The sequence below is a fragment of the Chiloscyllium plagiosum genome, unplaced genomic scaffold (assembly GCF_037043375.1).
Source record: "Chiloscyllium plagiosum isolate Xiang-an unplaced genomic scaffold, Cpla_swu_hap1 HiC_scaffold_27, whole genome shotgun sequence".
In the NCBI taxonomy this organism is placed as follows: Eukaryota; Metazoa; Chordata; class Chondrichthyes; order Orectolobiformes; family Hemiscylliidae; genus Chiloscyllium; species Chiloscyllium plagiosum.
The window spans coordinates 93,224,275-93,243,944 of record NW_028270165.1 but is presented as its reverse complement, the minus strand read 5'-3'; the positions used below and the strand labels follow the sequence as shown (position 1 = coordinate 93,243,944).

Below are 19,670 nucleotides of genomic sequence, written 5' to 3'. Positions count from 1 at the left end.
TTATTTGCAGAAATACCCGTTAAAATGTCCACGTCCCTTTAAAATGCAGATTGCCCCCTTTCGATATGACGCCGTTCCGTTAGATGTGGGAATATCTGTTTAAATTGAGCCGTGAGCTTTCCCAATGTAGACAGGGCTCCTGGAAACGTGGCAGTGTCCCCCCTGCAGCTGCAGAGCGAGACAGGAGAGTTTGTTTTTGTGAATGAGCAGTTGTAGCGCGAGGCGGCTGTTGCTTGGTGACGGTGAGGCTCCCCGGCCCGGCCCCGCCCCTCCCCCGCCCCGGCCCCGCCCCTCCCCCGCCCCGGCCCGGCCCGGCCCCGCCCATCGCCCGGCCCCGCCCAACCCCCGGCCCCGCCCCGCCCATCCCCCGTGCAGACGTCTCGCGGGGCCGATGGCGGTTGGGAGGAGAAGTCGCTCGAGCGAGGAAGCGGCCGTTAGGAAAATGGCGCCGCGCGGCCCGGGGCAGACACCCGTCACTGGCCGCCGCCGCCTTCCTGGCGCAGCTGCTGTGTCACGGCCACACCGGCCGGCTGTACAGCAGCCAGGAGCCGGTGAGCATTCTGGAGGCGGATGGGGTTAAGGGCCTGCTTGGGAACTCGTCGGCCGCCGGGGTGGTGGAGTTCTACTGGTCGTGGGGCGGCCCCTGTGTCAACTATGGGGCCACCTGGAAGGTACTGGGCCCGGGACGTGAAAGGTGAGGCAGGTTGTGGGGGGGGACGGAGGGGAAGGAATGTGGGGCCTGTCCTGTCATAGTGACATTTTACACTCACTTTCCATCGGCTTTTACTGGCGCTTGTGCTGTTTCCCCCTCACTGTGTGTTTAATCCTTGTGCTATTTGCCCCTCGCTGTGTGTTTAATCCTTGTGCTGTTTACCCCTCACTGTGTGTTTAATCCTTGTGCTGTTTGCCCCCTCACTGTGTGTTTAATCCTTGTGCTGTTTGCCCCCTCACTGTGTGTTTAATCCTTGTGCTGTTTGCCCCTCACTGTGTGTTTAATCCTTGTGCTGTTTACCCCTCAGTGTGTGTTTAATCCTTGTGCTGTTTACCCCTCACTGTGTGTTTAATCCTTGTGCTGTTTGCCCCTCACTGTTTAATCCTTGTGCTGTTTGCCCCTCACTGTGTTTAATCCTTGTGCTGTTTACCCCTCACTGTGTGTTTAATCCTTGTGCTGTTTACCCCTCACTGTGTGTTTAATCCTTGTGCTGTTTGCCCCTCACTGTGTGTTTAATCCTTGTGCTGTTTGCCCCTCACTGTTTAATCCTTGTGCTGTTTGCCCCTCACTGTGTTTAATCCTTGTGCTGTTTGCCCCCTCACTGTGTGTTTAATCCTTGTGCTGTTTGCCCCTCACTGTGTGTTTAATCCTTGTGCTGTTTGCCCCCTCACTGTGTGTTTAATCCTTGTGCTGTTTGCCCCCTCACTGTGTGTTTAATCCTTGTGCTGTTTGCCCCCACTGTGTGTTTAATCCTTGTGCTGTTTGCCCCCTCACTGTGTGTTTAATCCTTGTGCTGTTTGCCCCCTCACTGTGTGTTTTAATCCTTGTGCTGTTTACCCTTTGCTGTTACTTGTGCAATTGCTGAGGGTAGTGTGTAAATACTGGTGAAGGAGATTATGCACCAGCATGTATATGTTCCTCAGTCATTGAAGGGCAGGACCTGTTGCGAATAGTTAGTAAAACATGTGGTGCACTGAGCCTTGTTAACATGGATATAGTTTGTTATTAGGAAAAGTAGACTTTCTATTATTTTGAGTCATAGAGATGTATAGCACGGAAACAGACCCATTCGGTCCAACCTGTCCATGCCCACCCAATATCCTAAATTAATCTAGTCCCCTTTGCCAGCACTTGACTCATCCCTCTAAACCCTTCCTATTCAGATACCCAGCCAGATACCTTTCAAATGCTGTAATTATACCGGCTTCCACTACTTCCTCTGGCAGCTCATTCCATAGATGCACCATCCTCTGCATGGAACCGTTGCCCCTCAGTTACCTTTGTGGTCTCACCCTAAACCTATGCCCTCTAGTTGTGAATCTCACCCCAACACTGGGGAAAAGACATCAAAACATTGAGCAACCAGACAAATGCAAAAGCAATCAAATATTGAGCCACATGGAAAAAAAATTACGGCTGTACACTTTTTGTTCTCCCATAGGAATTTGGACACTTAAAATCTGTCAATAACACCAGCATTGCTACAGTGCATATTGTGTACACTCCTCAGTGTCAACAAGCAGGGCACACGTTTGCTGGTGTCACCAAAATATTGGGCGTTTTCCTTGCTGTCGGCAGAAAAGGGGCGAGACCTACGTTTGATGGACAAATAAGGAGGACCGGAGGGAGAATTGTCCTCCTGCCATTCGGAGCTCCCCTATTGGTGAATGTGGAAGTTGGACCATGAGGTTCTGAAGCTCCTGCTCCTCCTCTCTCTGAATGAAGATTGAGCTTCACCTCAGACTGCAACTTCTTTCCTCTGTCCAACATCTGAGAGTGCGGCACTCTCTTTTCTGACCCCCATTTCCGTTTACATTTCATTCTGAAGTTCAGTTGTTGACTTGGAGCAACTGAATGGAATGGGAGTGAATCCAGTGAGAGGAAAGAGTCTGGAAAAGTTAGTCCAGGCCTTTGTTCTCAATTAGCAAAATAGACAGGTAGGAGACTGAAAGAACGCAGCAAGCCAGGCAGTATCAGGAGGTGGAGAAGTCGAGGGATCTGGTGTACCCTTGTTCAGGTCTGGGGTGGGTAGAGGGAGAGCTGTGGAACAAGGGTGTGCTGGGGTCAGGGTATTGAAGTGGGGATAGGTGGAGACAGGTAGAGGGTACATTAGGTGCAGGAGTAGGCTATTCTGCCCTTCGAGCCAGCACTACCATTCATTGTGATAATGGCTGATCATCCTCAATCAGTATCCTGTTCCTGCTTTATCCCCAAAACCTGGTACGACCTGGTTGGTGAATGGGAGGAAGGAATCTAGTTGGCAGGGAAGAGTGGAAGGGGATGGGATGGGAGATTATTTGAAATTGGAGAACTCAATGTTGAGTCCTCCGGGATGTTGACTGCTCAGACAGAAGATGAGGTTTTGTTCCTCCAATTTGTGGTTTGGTTTGTTGTGGTAATGGAGGAAGCCAAAAATAGTCATGTCAGAAGGGGAGTGGGAAGGGGCATTAAAATGGGTAGAGACTGGGAAGTCAGCTCAGCCTCTGCGGACCCGGCTGTGATGCTCAGCAAACCGTTCCCCAAGTTTACGCTCGATTTCCCGATGTAGAGCAGACCACAGATCAAATGGTGTAGCCTAGAAACAAAATGTGTCCCGCAGTCTGAGTCTTTAGATTCCATCATGCCATATCTCGGGATTATGTTCTCGAACAATAGACAGACCACGGTTGGTGCATCGGCTTTGGCGGTTGGGAAAGCCTCTACCCAGTGAGTGAAATGGTCTATTATTACTAGCAGATACTTCCATCTCTGTACTGGGGGTAAGTCTGTAAAGTCAATTTGGATCCTCTGGAATGGCCTAATTGCGAGGGGCTGACCACCAGCTGGCATAGAATGCATGGCTTTCTTGTTAATTCGCTGGCAAGTGGGGCATCCGACTACTTCTTGTTGGGCTAACGTGTATATCCCCCTACATACATAGTCTCTCAGGATCGTGTCACACATGGCTTGCACCCCCCAGTGGGTCTGATGGTGTAATCGGTGCAGAATACTCCGGGTGATCTGTTTGTTTAGTACTTGTCTCCCATCGGGAACCGTCCACTTCCCGTTAGTTTCTAGCCGGGCACCCAATTGATCCATTTTATCAATCTCCCCCTGGGTGAAGACGGGTTGTTTAGCGAGCCCTTCCCTCAACGGTATTAATGTTAATAATTGGACGGATTTTTCGACCGCTGCCCGCTTGTAGCGGGGGCACTCTCGCTTAAAATGTCCCTCTTCATTACAGTAGTAACATCTGAGTATCCTCCTCGTTTCCCTGTCGCGGCCTCGAGTTCCTCCACCCTTCCTTTGTTCCAGCCCCGGTCCTCTTTTCCTCTGCTCTTGCCACGACTCTCCCCTTTCCTGTTCCTGCCACGGCTCCCCCTTTTCCCTCCTTCCAGCTGTCACTTGTTGCACCGTCTGCATCATTATCTTTGTCGCCTTCTTTTGCTTCTCATTGTCCCTTCTCACAAACACCTTTTGCGCCTCCCGTAGTAGTTCACTCAGAGGTTTACTATCCCAATCATCCATTTTCTCTAACTTCTTTCGTATGTCCGGCCAGGCTTTTGACACAAACTCTACCCGTATGAGTTGCTGTCCCACTTCCGTCTCAGGGTCCACCCCAGCGAACTGCTGCAAGTTCTTCCTAATCCTGTCTAGGAAGTCTGTCGGGGTTTCTTCCGGGTTTTGATGATTCCCAAAGGTTCACATATCCCGTCCCTCCTTCCGCGCCTCCCATGGGCACTTCCCGGAGTGGATTCATTCTTGCAATCGGGACAGAGTTCCGTCTGTGACTCTTTTCAGCTTGAGATCTAGTCTGTACTCCTGAGGCACCTGGTGGTTCCTCCCCGCTTTCTTCCCCTTCCCCTGAATCGTCGCCACCCGAAGGACCATTTTGCGGGGCCGACGGGGTCACGTAGGGCGGCGGTAAGTGATCTAAAGGTTCCCATTCTTTCTGCCCTGTCGAGTCTTCATTGGTTACCTTCATTTTGCAAGATAGTGTGACTGGCAGCCAACAAAGGGCGTAATCACTTTCCCCCCGAGTAACATTAGGTTTCGAATTGACATATAAAATTAGAGCTTGCCGGACCCAGTCTTCATCAGTGCCGAATTTAGGCCACCACACTGAGTCTCCCTGAATAGGTGTTTGGGACCACGTTTGACAGTATCTCACCATCTTCTTTCTAGATTTTCCTTTTCTCCTCCCCTGATCCCAATTATTTAACATTATTCCTAACGGACTATCGTCAGGTACCCCGGGGTATTTTTCATTGTCTACGCTCAAGCCTACCTTTCCCTTATTCGCCTTGGATCCCTTATTTCCCATTGCCGAGGACTTTGTAAAATCGGAGATTCCTGTATTATCCCGTGATAATCTATCACTATTTAGCCAATTCCCAGACCTTCAGTCCCGTGATCGCCCAGGTCCCTTTGCAGGCACCCCCGGTCTTTGGATTCCTGTGTCCTACGTCTCTGTGAAACAGATCACAGGCACCCCGTAAGTCCACGTTCCTCCGCAAACACGGTCTCTGCAAACTCCCGCACAGACGAGCCCCGGTCTCTAGATTCCTGAGTCCCACGTCTCTGTAGAAAAATCTACAGGCACTCCGCAGGTCCCCAGTCCTCCGGAAAGACGGTTCCCGCAAGTCTGTTCTTACCTGGGTTCGGTGCACCGAAATTACACGATCGTTAACCGTCCCCACTGCCTCGGCCACACCCCTCCTTTGTTCTCCTGAGCCTTCCGGATATCACTCGCTCAAGCCGCGCGGGGCGACAAGCAAGGAATCAGGGACTGCCGAACTCGGCAGGGTGCACCTTCTCCGATGTCCTTCCTCAGCCCCCCCTCGTGGCCGGAGTGTTGATCGGACGAGCCCCCAAGTTTGTTAGAAACGAAAATCGCTTCTCGATAATCGCTCTAGACAAATTCAGGAAAACAAAGTTTTATTAACAAGTCTGCAGAGTTGGGCACCCTTGAAAAAAAAGGCGCCCCGAGGCTAACAATGTTTCTGATTAAATACAGTTCAAGCTCCTCCCTTCTATAGCTCTAAAGAGTCACGAGGTTCACATTCTGAACATTTATTATTTTTCCATTCTGGACCCTTATCACAAAATCTGCAGTATATGTCTCCCTAGTTGTTTTTCTAGCCTGCAGTCTTATCAGTCAAGGACTTATTCTTCTCTGTCAGAGTTAGTGGTCTTATCAATCAAGGACTTGTTTTTCTACTCTGTCTCGTCCTTTATTATAGAGAAGCATGTTTTACCCTACCCCCACGGCTCTATTCCCCTTAGACTCTGAGGTCATGCACATCTTAACTATTTGTACCGAAATCGTGTCTCTCAATTTCTCACAGCACTTTTGTCCCTGGCCAGCTTTCCTCTTTATTTTGGACACAACAAAAGCAGCAACTACCCTCTATATTTCATCTCTCAAAGGATATCGGCCGGTGACCTGGCAGGACTCGCCAACTGTGGGGGATGGAAATAAAGCCCCATGTCAGGAAAGAATTTGTTTATCAGGAAGCAGTACAGCTGCAAGGCCAACCGTCTCCGCTGAGCCTGGGAAACACAAGCTTTAGCAAGCAGGCACTAAGCTGACATTCAAAATGGTTTCTAGGCTTTAATATGTGACCAAATGGCTGACCCAAATCTAACAATTCTCCCACATCATCGAAGGGAATTAAACAAGAAAAATGAAACAAAATTAGAAATAAATTGGCGATGTATATTTGCAGATACATTCTATGTGCATTTTTTTTTTAAGGAAAAATCTGCAGGCAGTCAATACATGTAATAGTTTGTAAATTCGACTTTGGAAACAGAACCAGTCTGACTCAAGATTGGGATACAGGCAGACTCTGACCTCACACCTTTAATGCATTGTCTGAGCTGAGATGTGAGCTTTTGCTATAAAACCTTGTTATCTCAAGGTGACAACAAGATGTTCTGTGATTGACATTGTAATGAGACCTGTAACCTATTTGAAAAGGTGGAAGACTTAACAATCCAGGTTTGTTCAATATACCATTTCAGTGGCAGGACACTGGACTGTTTTGCTCTAAATTGTGTCTTAGGATCTTATCCTCCACAACCACCTGATGAAGAGGCAGCACTCCAAAGGTTACTGCTTCCAAAGAAGCCTGTTGGACTACAACCTGGAGTTGTGTGATTCTAGAATCTGGTTTCTAGCATCTGCAGTCCTTGTTTTTACCTAGTTGATTTTAACCCTACTGTGAATCCTCTTGCAAGAATGCCTGCCTTGAAGAAGTTTTCCTCCTCTCTCTACAAGAATCTCAAGGAATCCCTCTCCCACTGCATTTCCTCTGCCCTGAAGCTCTTCAACCATGTCCTGAAACAGACTCGCTACCACAGCCACGTTTGTTTCCTTGGTGCCTGCCTCCGTAACCAACTCATCCTACACGGATTCCGGATCACCTTCATCCCCACCCCTATTCACCCATTGTACTCTTTGCTACCTTCCCCCACCCTCCTTCCTGACCTATCCCCTCAATCCCCACCCCCATTCACCTATTGTATTCTATGGTACTTTCTCCCCACACCCACCATCACCACCCCCACCTATTGTATTCTATGGTACTTTCTCCCCACCCTCACCACCCCCACCTATTGTATTCTATAGTACTTTCCCCTCACCCCCACCCTCACATTCCACCCTCACCCTCCACCCTCACCCTCCACCCTCACCCTCCTCCCTCCACCCTCACCCTCCTCTCATTTATCTCTCCACCCTGCAGGCTCTATTCCTGATGAAGGGCTTTTGCCTGAAACGTCGATTTTCCTGCTCCTCGGATGCTGTCTGAACTGCTGTGCTTTTCCAGCACCACTCTAACAAAAGTGGATTGGCCATGTTGAATTACCCATAGTGCCCAGGGATGTGCAGGTTGTGGTGGATTGGCCATGTTGAATTACCCATAGTGCTGTGAGAAACGAACCCCACTTAATCAATAATTTTCAGTCCGAGTCAGAGTTCTGAAGCAGCACATTTATTCAAACATCTTGCAAGATGGGTGGCTGCATGAAGAGAGACATACCCGACAGTAAAATACAGAGCTTTTTATACTTTTGAGGGCTCTCTCGACACCCCTACACTGAGCAATAAACCTATTATGATTGTCTATTTCATTCTATCCCTTTATTTGGTTATTACTTGCACCCGTTATTCCTTCATTTGGTAATTCCCTGCACCCAAGCCTAAGCCTATCATACTTATTAATTACCGCGCTTGTTTTTCTTTAAATCTGCCTTATTTGGCTGTCCTTGTTCGTTACAGCCTTCCTGTTACTTTGTCCAGTTCCCCTTATCTTATCGAACCGTCTGACTTCTGAGATCATCCTTTACTATCTTGATAGTCCAAAAAGCAGACCTACAAACTGAGCTTATTGCGAAATGCCCCTGCTGCCCTTTTTTTGTGGTCAGCTACAAGTAATTTCTCAGCTTCAAAGTATTCATTAAAATCAATATACAACTGACAACCTGAAATTTATCTCTATCAATCCCCACCCCCACTCCCGCGCCCCTCTCATTTATCTCTCCACCCTGCAGGCACTCTGCCTCTATTCCCAAGGGCTTTTGTGCAAAACGTCAATTTTCCTGCTCCTCGGATGCTGCCTGAACTGCTGTGCTTTTACAGTACCACTCTAATCTAAAGTGGATTGGCCATGCTGTAATACCCATAGTACCCAGGGATGTGCAGTTTAGGGTGGATTGGCCATGCTAAATTAGGCATAATGTGCAGGTAAGGTGCATTACTCAGGGTTAAATGTAGGGGAATGGGTGCGGGTGGGTGACCCTTGAGGGTCGGTGAGGCCGAGTGGCCTGCTTCCACACTGTGGGGATTCTCTGAAGGGAGGGGTTTTTTTGGAAAGTGTGTTCCGGTCCTGGTCTGCTGCAGGCGCAGCGCATGCGCCCGCTGTTGGCCATGGCCCCGCCCCCTCAACCGTCACTTTTCCCCGCCCCGCCCCTAGTTCCGTTGTGACGTCACAAGGCGGAAGTGGCCCTGTCAGTTTCAAAGTGAATCTCCCGCCCTCTGGCCGACTCTTCATCCTGGGAGGGAGGCAGAGATGGGAGGAGGGGAAATTGGTCACTTGTAGCAACTGGAGTGAATGCAGGGAGGGAGCAGCCTCCGCAAACTCAGGTATGTGTCTTAGTTACCCGGGTGAGGAGGGACTGAAGGATAGAGATTGGGAAGGGGGAGGGCTGGATATCTCCTGTTTTGATGTTTAAAATGCAACCGATTCCCACCAGTAACTGCCACAGGTACAAGTACAGCACATGCAATATTCCTCATTGCAGCTTCAAGCCGGTTTTACATCCTCTGTTCTTCCTCCACTTTGGCTCCAGCACATTCAGCTTCTTTCCCTCATTCACATTCCTCCCCCTGCCCCCCCCCCCCCCCCCCCGATGTTCCAAGCTTATCCTCAAAAGATCGGTTTGTCCCTCCATTCTTTCCCGGTGGCGTCCATTACTCTTGTCTATTTCTTGCCTTATTCAGCCTTGTGCGTGAACAAAGTGTTAGCGTATATCCTCTTTCACCGCCAGCTGCTTCCTCGTTTGCGAAAGCAACGTTTCCTCACATTTTTCGCCGACACTGAGCCTTCTGACCTCCCTGATTGTGTTTTTTTTGTTTTTGCAGAAGCAGGAAACAGATGCTTATAACTGTTTATACGAGCATATCTAGCTTAATCTACACCCCCTCCCCTCACAGCACCTTATCTGTTTGTCTGTAACATTTTTCATTGTTTGCAGGACCATTTCATGTATGCACATTTTAGCTAATACAAACGCAATGATATATTTCCTTCACATTGCTTTCATTCTTGTTAACTCCACTCTTGGCTGAAACAATTATACCCTGGCGTTAGTTCATTTACCTCGCAGAAGCAATTATGGTTGCAGAAGTAACACTGCTTTACCTGTATCCCACAGGGGTGACCCTACAACCTTGTATTAATAATGTGGGGCATGGCGAGGGTCAGTAGACAAGATCTTTGATCTGGGATTGCTCATAGGTTTAGGGTGAGATTTAAAAGAAACCTAAGGGGCAACTCCTGTACACAGAGGGTGGTGTGTGTAAAGAATGAGCTGCCAGAGGAAGTAGTGGCTCCTGGTACAATTACAACCTTTAAAAGATATCTGGATGGGTATATGTTGGGAAACATTTAGAGGGACATGGACCAAGTGCTGGCAAATGGGACTAGATTGATTTAGGATATCTGGTCAGCATGGACTGAAGGGACTGTTTCTGTGATTCTGGCTTGCCACGAATGTTTGTCACGTCTGTTCAGTTTTTCCCTGATGTTGGTGTTAACGCCTTGGTGTCTTATTTTGCTCCCCACATCCTGGGGACATTAACCATTTCCTATCTGGTTGTTCTGATCTGGACTGCTGTCTGGATCTTCGGATTTCTGGGATTGGTCAATAAACACACCTGGAAGTGACTTTGTCAATCATACAAGCAATAGTTTATTCTTTGATATGGCCCGGACGGTAGACTCTGATCAGCCCAGAAGGATTAGATTAGATTAGATTAGATTAGATTCCCAACAATGTGGAAACAGACCCTTCGGCCCAACCAGTCTACACCGACCCTCTGAAGAGTAGCCCACCCAGACCCAACTCCTTCTGACTAATGCACCTAACATTATGGGCAGTTTAGCATGGTCAATTCACCAAACCTGCACATCTTTGGATTGTGGGAGGAAACCCAAGCAGACATGGGGAGAATGTGCAAACTCCACACAGCCCCCCAAGGCTGGAATCGAACCTGGGACCGTGGTGCTGTGAGGCAGCAGTGCTAACCACTGGGCCACCGATGAGTACTTCTAGTGTGCCAAAAGAATCCACCAAATTATACAGAGTTTGGATAGAACTTATGTACATTGTTTAGAGTCAGACATTGAGCATGATCACATAGTAACAACCAGTCAGATCCCGCAAGGTCCTCATGCATTTTTGACTTAGCTTAGGGCGGCACGGTGGCTCAGTGGTTAGCACTGCTGCCTCTCAGCACCAGGGTCCCAGGTTCGATTCCAGCCTTGAGTGACCGTCTGTGTGGAGTTTGCACATTCTCCCCGTGTCTGCGTGGGTTTCCTCCGGGTGATCCGGTTTCCTCCCACAGTCCAAAGATGTGCAGGTCAGGTGGATTGGCCATGCTAAATTGCCCGTAGTGTTAGGTACATTAGTCAGAGGGAAAATGGTTCTGGGTGGGTTACTCTTCGGAGGGTCAGTGTGGACTGGTTGGGCCGAAGGGCCTGTTTCCAAACTGTAGGGAATCTAATTTAATCTATCATAATTTCTTGTAGACAACCTGTTCTTGGAATCATATTTGTCCTGTCTGGCGGTTAGGATTAAACCGTTACTTCTGCGATTGATGGTTAGGTTCACATTTGCAGTTTTTTTCACTGGATTGACATCAGTCTGTGGTTTCTTGTTTGTTCTGAGTCGTGGGTATCTGCCTGACTCAGTCCCACCGAGTTAGCCAAGCAGAAGCCATTTTGTCCTACCTCCCATGTTAAAGTGGAGATTGAGATGGCGCAGGGAATCCTTTGAGAACTCAGACCTGTAAAGCCTCTCTCTTGGTTTGTCCTGGAGATCATACTCTTTGGAAACCTGGAATAAAAATCTCTCATCATAAAGTCCCAAAATGCAATTCAATTCAATCCATAGCAGATAAGCACTAAGTTAATTCTCTATGGGATTCAACAGCCTCAGCAATAAAATGGTCTCTCTCTCTCTCTCTCGTGTCCTTTTGAAATCTCAAGACAGCAAAGAATTATTTTGTGAATGCCCCCTTGCAAGGGGTAGTAAGAATCCATTACAATGATTAGATTAGATTACTTACAGTGTGGAAACAGGCCCTTCGGCCCAACAAGTCCACACCGACCCGCCGAAGCGTAACCCACCCATACTCCTACATTTACCCCTTTACCTAACACTACAGGCAATTTAGCATGGCCAATTCACCTGACTTGCACATCTTTGGACTGTGGGAGGAAACCGGAGCCCCCGGAGGAAACCCACGCAGACACGGGGAGAACGTGCAAACTCCACACAGTCAGTCGCCTGAGTCGGGAATTGAACCCGGGTCTCTGGCGCTGCGAGGCAGCAGTGCTAACCACTGTGCCACCGTGCCGCCCACAATGGACAAGCTCCACCCATTAATTACAAAGCTATGGATAGTACCGAGTCTTGTTTCAGGGTCAGATTCAAAGACTATCATTCATTTCACAAGGGAACGGCTGTGAATGTTATCACTTGGGGTCTTGTTCACATAGATTCACCGATGCTGAGGCAAATGTTCATAATTGCCTTACAGCATCCTGTTATCACTTGGTGAGCCTAGGTGTCTCTATCTTTAAGTTCTCTCCTCTTTCTGAGCCTTCCTGCCTGTTTATTTTCTAGTGCAATAAATGTATTTAATAATTCAGCATTACATTTTAGTCTGAATGTTTAAAGACAAGTTTTAAGGCTATAGACTTTCTCACCCAGATGCCCACACCCTCATGCCTCCCTTTGATTGCACCACGATCACTGAAAGAAAAGGCCAGTCCAAACAAATGCCCTTCAAGGTGGTCCAGCCATCAACATCCTGTACAGCGGCACCACCATCTTCGCAGCTCATCTGGTCATATTTATCATCGCCATCAACACGTGTGGGTGAGCCATCAGATCCCAAAAGGAGCATCTTCTGGGGCAAATCTATATCACTAAGGGACCTCATAAGCCTAGCAATTAAATACCTAACAATACCAATACCGACAAACAGACATAGCTAAATTGATAAGCCAATTGTACCATCAGCCCCACCTGCAGTTTCCCCAACTGGTCCCTTCAGTCATTCTGTCAAGGAATGCCTGGATCTCTTCTTGTATCTTAGTAATATTGCCAGTCAGATTGGGAATGCCCATAGTGCATTTATCTTGGACAATGGTGCAGACCTCACCCTCCTGGGGGAGTATATAGTCTAAGGCATACCGATTCTGCACAGAGTAAAGACACAGGTCTGATAATCCCAGTTTACTCTGTTCCAGAGCCTCTTTAGTCTTATTTCCTCAAATGGTCAGGCCGCAAAAGAGAGAATTGCGGTTCTGTTGACTTGTCACCCCTGCCGATCCTTCCAACCCCAGGGTACTCTGGATTCCCCAGCCTATCGGGTGTCCTGTATTGTCACCCAGTCCCTTGGGATCCTTCCAGTTGGAGCAAGGTTGGCTGAGACCGACCGCTGCATCCTCCTCAGATGGAGGTTCCATCGACTTGTCCACTGGCCAGGACAAGGTACTGTTGTGGGATAGTGACCTTATGAGGGACATCTTTGCCATCCAGGACAAGGAAAGTGGTAGCTTTACCTTAGCTGAAGAAATAATAGTCTGGTTTGGTGTATATTAGGGAGAGTTTGACAAAATCGGTTACTGAAATGTTCCAGCAGGGGGTCTGGTCAGGTCTACAGGAGTAAAGGGTCAACGTTTTGCAAGAGGAGTTGCTTGAGCTCTGTAAAAAATGGGCCAAGTGACTCGAGCACTCGCACTGTATGGGAGACAATGGTCCTCAGAATGCTATTCCCATTGGGCTCTCCTTTAACTCTGTTGTACATGGTCTTGGTGACAGTATCAGGTTCTGAAAAGAGAAAAGGCCTGTAAATGCACAAGGGAAGGTTCCCTTCCAGGTCCATGTGCCGCATAAGGCCTGCTGTACCCCAGCCAGTGTTTGTATACACAGACCGGAGCTATTGGAAAGTGATATTTCCCTTCGCAGGGTCGGCAGTAGGAAGTCTGATGAATAGATTGGAATCGGGGACTGGGGATGGGGCAAGTAAGTCATCTCCCGATAGAGAGGAGTAACATACTACTGCCTCTGGGGTGAAGAGCGTTCTGTGGGCCTGTAAAAATAAGTTGTTTGTGGATTGAGAGTTTCCCCTATCAGGCTTCCCTTTTCCCGAGTCAGTCTGTCCTGCAAAAATGGATGGTGTTCCTGGGCGTCCTTAAAATATTTACCATAATAATGGGGTTGATCATTTTTATCCTCACTAGGCTTGCGTCTGCAGGTAAAATCAAACAGACATGGTAATGACATGGTAACTCCCACTGATTTCTCCTGTCCAGATGGACCATCTGGTCTTTCTGATGTAAGAGTCCATTGCAATAATCAATCTTCATCGCATTCCACACGTCAAAGGCGTCTGGTCCGGTGCACTGGACAACATCATCTCAGCATGGGTGGTGGATAATCTCTGATCATTCCTGGTCGCATCCATACTTAGTGGCCTACCCCATCAGGATGTTGTACGTGATCAGAAAGGTGAGGAGATAGGCGATCCCCCACAAGTCCCTCTTCTTGGTTCAAGTATCTGTAATAAGATTAACATTAGAACAACAGCAAGATTCAAAAACCCAAATGGACAGAGTCACTCCTTTTGTTGGGATTCAAGGATTCTCTCCTCTTCCCCACTTTTGATTGGTGCGGTCAATCAATTTACAATGGTGCAGTTGGACCCAAGCTGAGCGCCCAGCGACTGTGACCGCCGTCGGGATGGGAAGTAAAACCTGGAAGGGGCCATTCAAAGAGGTTGGAGACCTTTGCCAGTCCAGTTCTTGACGAGCACCAATGAACCAGGCTCTACCCGTGACGAGGCTGAAAGGGAGGGAACATCGCTGTAGGCCGCACGCTCCTGGGAGTGAAAGGCACGCATAACACTAGTTAGAGCAAGAACATAACCAATCATTGCTTCGGTCATGTGGTGGAAGTGGACTCAGAAGGGAGTCGAATCGTTCCAAGAGGTACGGAGGCGGTGACCAGAGAGACTGTCAGCTGGAGACAGTCGTGTCTTGCCCACAGACATGGATCGCATCTGGAATAAGGCCACAGGGATTAGCATAACCAGGAGAGGCCAGACCCGGCCATTAACTTGGCAAGATTAGTCTTGAGTCTGGTTAAAACATTGAATAAGGCCGGCCGCCTGAGGATGATAAGCACCGTGCAGTTGCCGACAAATACAAAGCTGGGAACACAGTTCTCCGTTAATATTACCTACAAAGTGTGGTCCATTGTCCGAGCTAAACAAAATCTTCACCACAGTCTCAGCAGTAGCGTTAGGAGGAGGGTAGGCTTCAATCCACTTCGAAAAGACATCAACAATAAGCTAAACATGTTTATAGCAACTCAACTCATTTCTCCAACTCAATGAAGTCCAGTTGAAGTGTCTCCAAGGGACCCTCCAGCAAGGGAGTTCTCGTAGAGATACTTGAACTAAGAGGTGGGGGATCGCTTACCCACTGACCTGTTTGATCACGTACAACATCCTGATCGGGAAAGCCACTGACTGAGTATCGATGCGATCTGGAATGATCTGAGATTATCCTGATGTCATCTGGTGCACCAGACCAGACGCTTTCAATGTGGAGTCGCTTGAGCGATGGCGTGAGCTGCCAGAGGAAGTGGTGGGTGCTGGTACGATGGCAAGTTAAAATGCTCCTGGACAGGCATCTGAATATGAAGGGTTCAGATGGGTCGAGGTCAAGTGATAGTAAACTGGAGTCATAGAGATGTATAGCACAGAAACGGACCCTTCGGTCCAACTCGTCCTTGCTGACAAGATAGCCAACCCAATTTAGTCCCAGCTGCCAGCACCCAGCCCATATAGTGGCCAAGTGATGGCACACGTGACTAGATTAATTTAGGATATCTGGGCAGGTTGGGCCAAAGGGTCTGTTTCCGTGCTGTGTGACTCTAATTGTCTTCAGTGGAAGCAGAAGTGTGGCTGTGAAGACTTGACTTTCAGAGCATGTTTTGCCCTGACTGGGAAGCAGAAGAGTTTGACTGAAGTGTGTCAGTGTTCATGCCTTGATGTCTCATTTTGCTCCCACCTTCCTGGGGTCATTAACCATTTTGTGTCTCGTCCTTCCTCAAGAAGCTGCATTGCAGGTTCACCCTGAATTGACTTTTTTTTTTTGCTTCCCAATATCAGACCTGCTCACTCTCAGCAGGATCCCAGTGTTGTGAAAGATATTAACTTTCAGGTGGAGGTATCCAAAATTCAGAGGGATGTCAGTCTTGATGTTTTTGCTTTTTCTGCCTCTGTAAGATCCTGAATCAGCACCTTCAGGAGAACAGAGCGGGAGAGAGAGTGGGATGGTGCTTTCAATTTTGTGGAACAACAAAAGAATATTCCACAGAAAGTAGAATTGCTTGTTCTGAATTTCTACCCTGCACTGATAGTGATGACTTTTGTAATCTCTTTTTGCAGAGTATTTGAAAATCTGAAGACTGAAGTTTCAAAATCAACAGATGAAGGGCTTATGCCCGAAACATTGACTCTCCTGCTCCTCGGATGATGCCTGACCTGCTGTGCTTTTCCAGCGCCACATTGTTTGACTGACTGTCCAGCGACTGCAGTCCTCACTTTGATGTCAATGTCTGACAGTCACTAAATCCATCGGGACCGCAACAATTTTTAACTGTGATTTCTGTGAGAGGGATCAACGCTTTTTGGTTCCTGTTTTCAGCATCAGTGGGACTGGACGAGAGACCCCACTGTTGCAGCGCACTGTGTGTGGAGCCTGAAACAGTTATACGGCCTGGAAAGGGGATTTAACTGCAGGGAGGGCTCTACACGTGTTTGTGTGCAGCTGAAGCTGTGGCCATGGAGAAACCTGAGAAATCCCGCCCTGTGGAGGAACCGTGGAAGTGTGGCGACTGTGGGAAAGGTTTCCATGTCCCGTCTGCCCTGGAGACCCATCGGCGCAGTCACACGGGGGAGAGGCCCTTCAGCTGCCCCGAGTGTGGGAAGGCCTTTACCCAGGCCTCCAACCTGCTGACCCACCAGCGGGTCCATACAGGGGAGAGGCCGTTCACCTGCTCTCAGTGCGGGAAGGGCTTCACCGACTCCTCCACCCTGCGGAGGCACCAGCGGATCCACACGGGGGAGAGACCCTTCAGCTGCCGCGAATGTGGGAAGGGCTTCACCTGCTCCTCCCACCTGCTGAGGCACCAGCGTGTCCACACGGGGAAGAGGCCGTTCATCTGCTCTCAGTGCGGGAAGGGCTTCACCTACTACACCAACCTGCTGACCCACCAGCGGATCCACATGGGGGAGAGGCCCTTCAGCTGCCCCGAGTGTGGGAAGGCCTTTACCCAGGCCTCCACCCTGCTGACCCACCAGCGGGTCCATACAGGGGAGAGGCCATTCAACTGCTCTCAGTGCGGGAAGGGCTTCACCGACTCCTCCACCCTGCGGAGGCACCAGCGGATCCACACGGGGGAGAGACCCTTCAGCTGCCCCGAATGTGGGAAGGGCTTCACCTGCTCCTCCCACCTGCTGAGGCACCAGCATGTCCACACAGGGGAGAGGCCGTTCACCTGCTCTCAGTGCAGGAAGGGCTTCACCCGCTCCTCCACCCTCCAGACCCACCAGCGAGTCCACACAGGCGAGAGGCCTTTCAGCTGCCGAGTGTGGGAAGGCCTTTACCCAGGCCTCCACCCTGCTGACCCACCAACGGATCCACACCGGGGAGAAGCCATTCAACTGCTCTGTGCGGGAAGGGCTTCACCGACTCCTCCAACCTTCGGAGGCACCAGCGAGTTCACGTGCCATCGCAGGAGGATTGAAGGAGTGACGGCCGAGTGCCAATATCGATTGGACTATCAACCCGGTTCCGGTGAGTCCCAGGTTTGAATCCCGACACGACAGATGTCAGAGGGAGGGGGTGGTGCAGGGGACAAAGCCCCCATCTGATTCCCTCTCTCCCTTGTTAGGGAAGGGAACCGCCATTGTGGGAAAGGATTCACTCAGTCGTTCCAGCTGCATCCTTTACCCGGTCTGGCCTACACGTGACTCCAGGCCCACAGCAGTCTGGTTGACTCTACACTGCCCCTTCCTGGCAAATGAGAGGGGAGAAACTTACTTGGAGACAGGGTATGGGTTGAAATTGCTGAGTGAGGCAATACTTCCTCTGGGTTACGGCTGTACCAAGGATCCGATTACAAAGGGACAACTTGGTGCTGGCCAATAGTAAAGACAGCGAGGGGAGTGGGACAAGGGGACGTGTGGTGTGTGCACTTTGACCTTGAGCTGTTCAAAAAGCAACTACTTTTTTCTCTGCCTTTTTGCTGGGGGGATCTGAAGCTGTAACAAAGTTGGGTTGCAATAAAGGTTACCTGAACTTACCACCGGGCTCAGACTCTCATTTGAAAGCTTTGAGCTCCAAGAAGTTTTTGTTTTAAAGCTGCTCATTTCTTTCCGCCTCCTGCACTAAGTTTAGAACATGGAACAAAGAACATAGAACAATACAGCGCAGAACAGGCCCTTCGGCCCTCGATGTTGCGCTGACCTGTGAACTATTCTCAGCTCGTTCCCCACACTATCCCAAAATCAACCATGCGCTTGTCTCAGGATTGTTTAAATCTTCCTAATGTGGCTGAGTTGACTACTTTAGCAGGTAGGGCATTCCACGCCCTTACCATTCTCTGCATAAAGAACTTGCCTCTGACATCTGTCTTAAATCTATCACCCCTCAATTTGTACAGGTTGCAGGGGGACTTGGATAAACTGCAGAATTGGGCTGAGAGGTGGCAAATGGAGTTCAATGCAGCTAAATGTGAGGTGATTCACTTTGGGAAGCTGACGTCACCATCCTAAGAAAAAGTCTTTCACTGTCTCCCCAATCTAATCCTCTGATCATCTTATATGTCTCTATCAAATCCCCTCTTAACCTTCTTCTTTCCAATGAGAACAGACCCAAGTCTCTCAGCCTTTCCTCATAAGACCCTCCCTCCAGACCAGGCAACAACCTGGTAAATCTCCTCTGCTCCTTTTCCAATGCTTCCCAAATCCTTCCTGAAATATGGGGACTAGAACTATACACAATATTCCAAGTGTAGCTGCACCAGCGTTTTGTATAGTTGCAGCATGATATTGCGGTTCCGGAACTCAATCCCTCTACGAATGAAACCTAACACACCGTATGCCTTCTTAACAGCACTATCCACCTGAGTGGCAACTTTCAGGGATCTACACACATGGACTCCAAGATCACTGCCTTCCTGTTATTCTTCCCAAAGTGAATCACCTCACATTCAGTTGCAATGAACTCCATTTGCCACTTCTCAGCCCAATTCTGCAGTTTATCCGTCCCCCTGCAACCTGTAACATTCTTCCAAACTGTCCAGTACTCCACCGACTTTAGTGTCGTCTGCAAATTTACTAATCCATCCACTTATGCCTGTGTCTAAGCCGTTTATAAAAATGACAAACTGCAGTAGTCCCAAAACAGAGCCTTGTGGCACACCACTAGTAACCGGACTCCAGGCTGAATATTTTACATAAACCACCACTCGCTGCCTTCTTTCAGAAAGCCAGTTTGTAATCCAAACTACTAAATCACTCTCGATCCCATGCCTCTGCATTTTCTCCAACAGCCTGCCATGTGAAACCTTATCAAAGGCTTTACTGAGGTCCATGTACACCACGTCAACTGTCCTACCCTCATCTACATGCTTGGTCACCTTCTCAAAAAACGCAATGAGGTTTGTGAGACATAATCTGCTCTTGATGAAACCATGTTGACTATCTGAAAATAAATTGTTGCTTGCTGGATGATTATAAATCCTATCTCTAATATTCCTTTCCAAAAGCTTTCCTTCAACAGAAGTCAGGCTCACTGGTCTATAATTACCTGGGTCATCTCTGCTGCCCATCTTGAACAAGGGCACAACATTTGCAATCCTCCACTCTGGTACTAAACCTGTAGACAATGACGACTCAAATATCAAAGCCAAAGGCTCTGCTATCTCCTCCCTCGCTTCCCAGAGAATCCTTGGTTAAATCCCATCGGGCTCAGGGTACTTGTCTACTTTCACTCCTTCTAGAATTTGATAACATCTGTGTGCAACTAACCTCGATCCTTTCGAGTCTAATATCTCGTACCTCATTCTTCTCCTCTACAATATTCTCCTTTTCCTGAGTGAAGACCGA

The 19,670-nt window shown here is 48.8% G+C and overlaps 3 protein-coding genes and 1 pseudogene across 4 annotated transcripts in view; 2 read left to right on the top strand and 2 right to left on the bottom strand.

Annotated features, from left to right (window-relative positions):
* The window catches only part of LOC148145051 (uncharacterized), a 234,563-nt gene that overhangs the window by 153,139 nt on the left and 61,754 nt on the right, over positions 1 to 19,670 (top strand).
* Positions 1 to 19,670, bottom strand: part of LOC148145052 (uncharacterized) — a 158,418-nt gene that overhangs the window by 118,309 nt on the left and 20,439 nt on the right. The window lies entirely within an intron of this gene.
* Positions 1 to 19,670, bottom strand: part of LOC148145053 (uncharacterized) — a 258,116-nt gene that overhangs the window by 218,021 nt on the left and 20,425 nt on the right. The gene's annotated exons all lie outside the window — the stretch shown is intronic.
* On the top strand, positions 434 to 17,863 carry LOC148145054 (uncharacterized; annotated as a pseudogene). Its single transcript, XR_015751705.1, has 2 exons — positions 434 to 694; positions 15,945 to 17,863. The product of XR_015751705.1 is annotated as an uncharacterized LOC148145054 (transcript).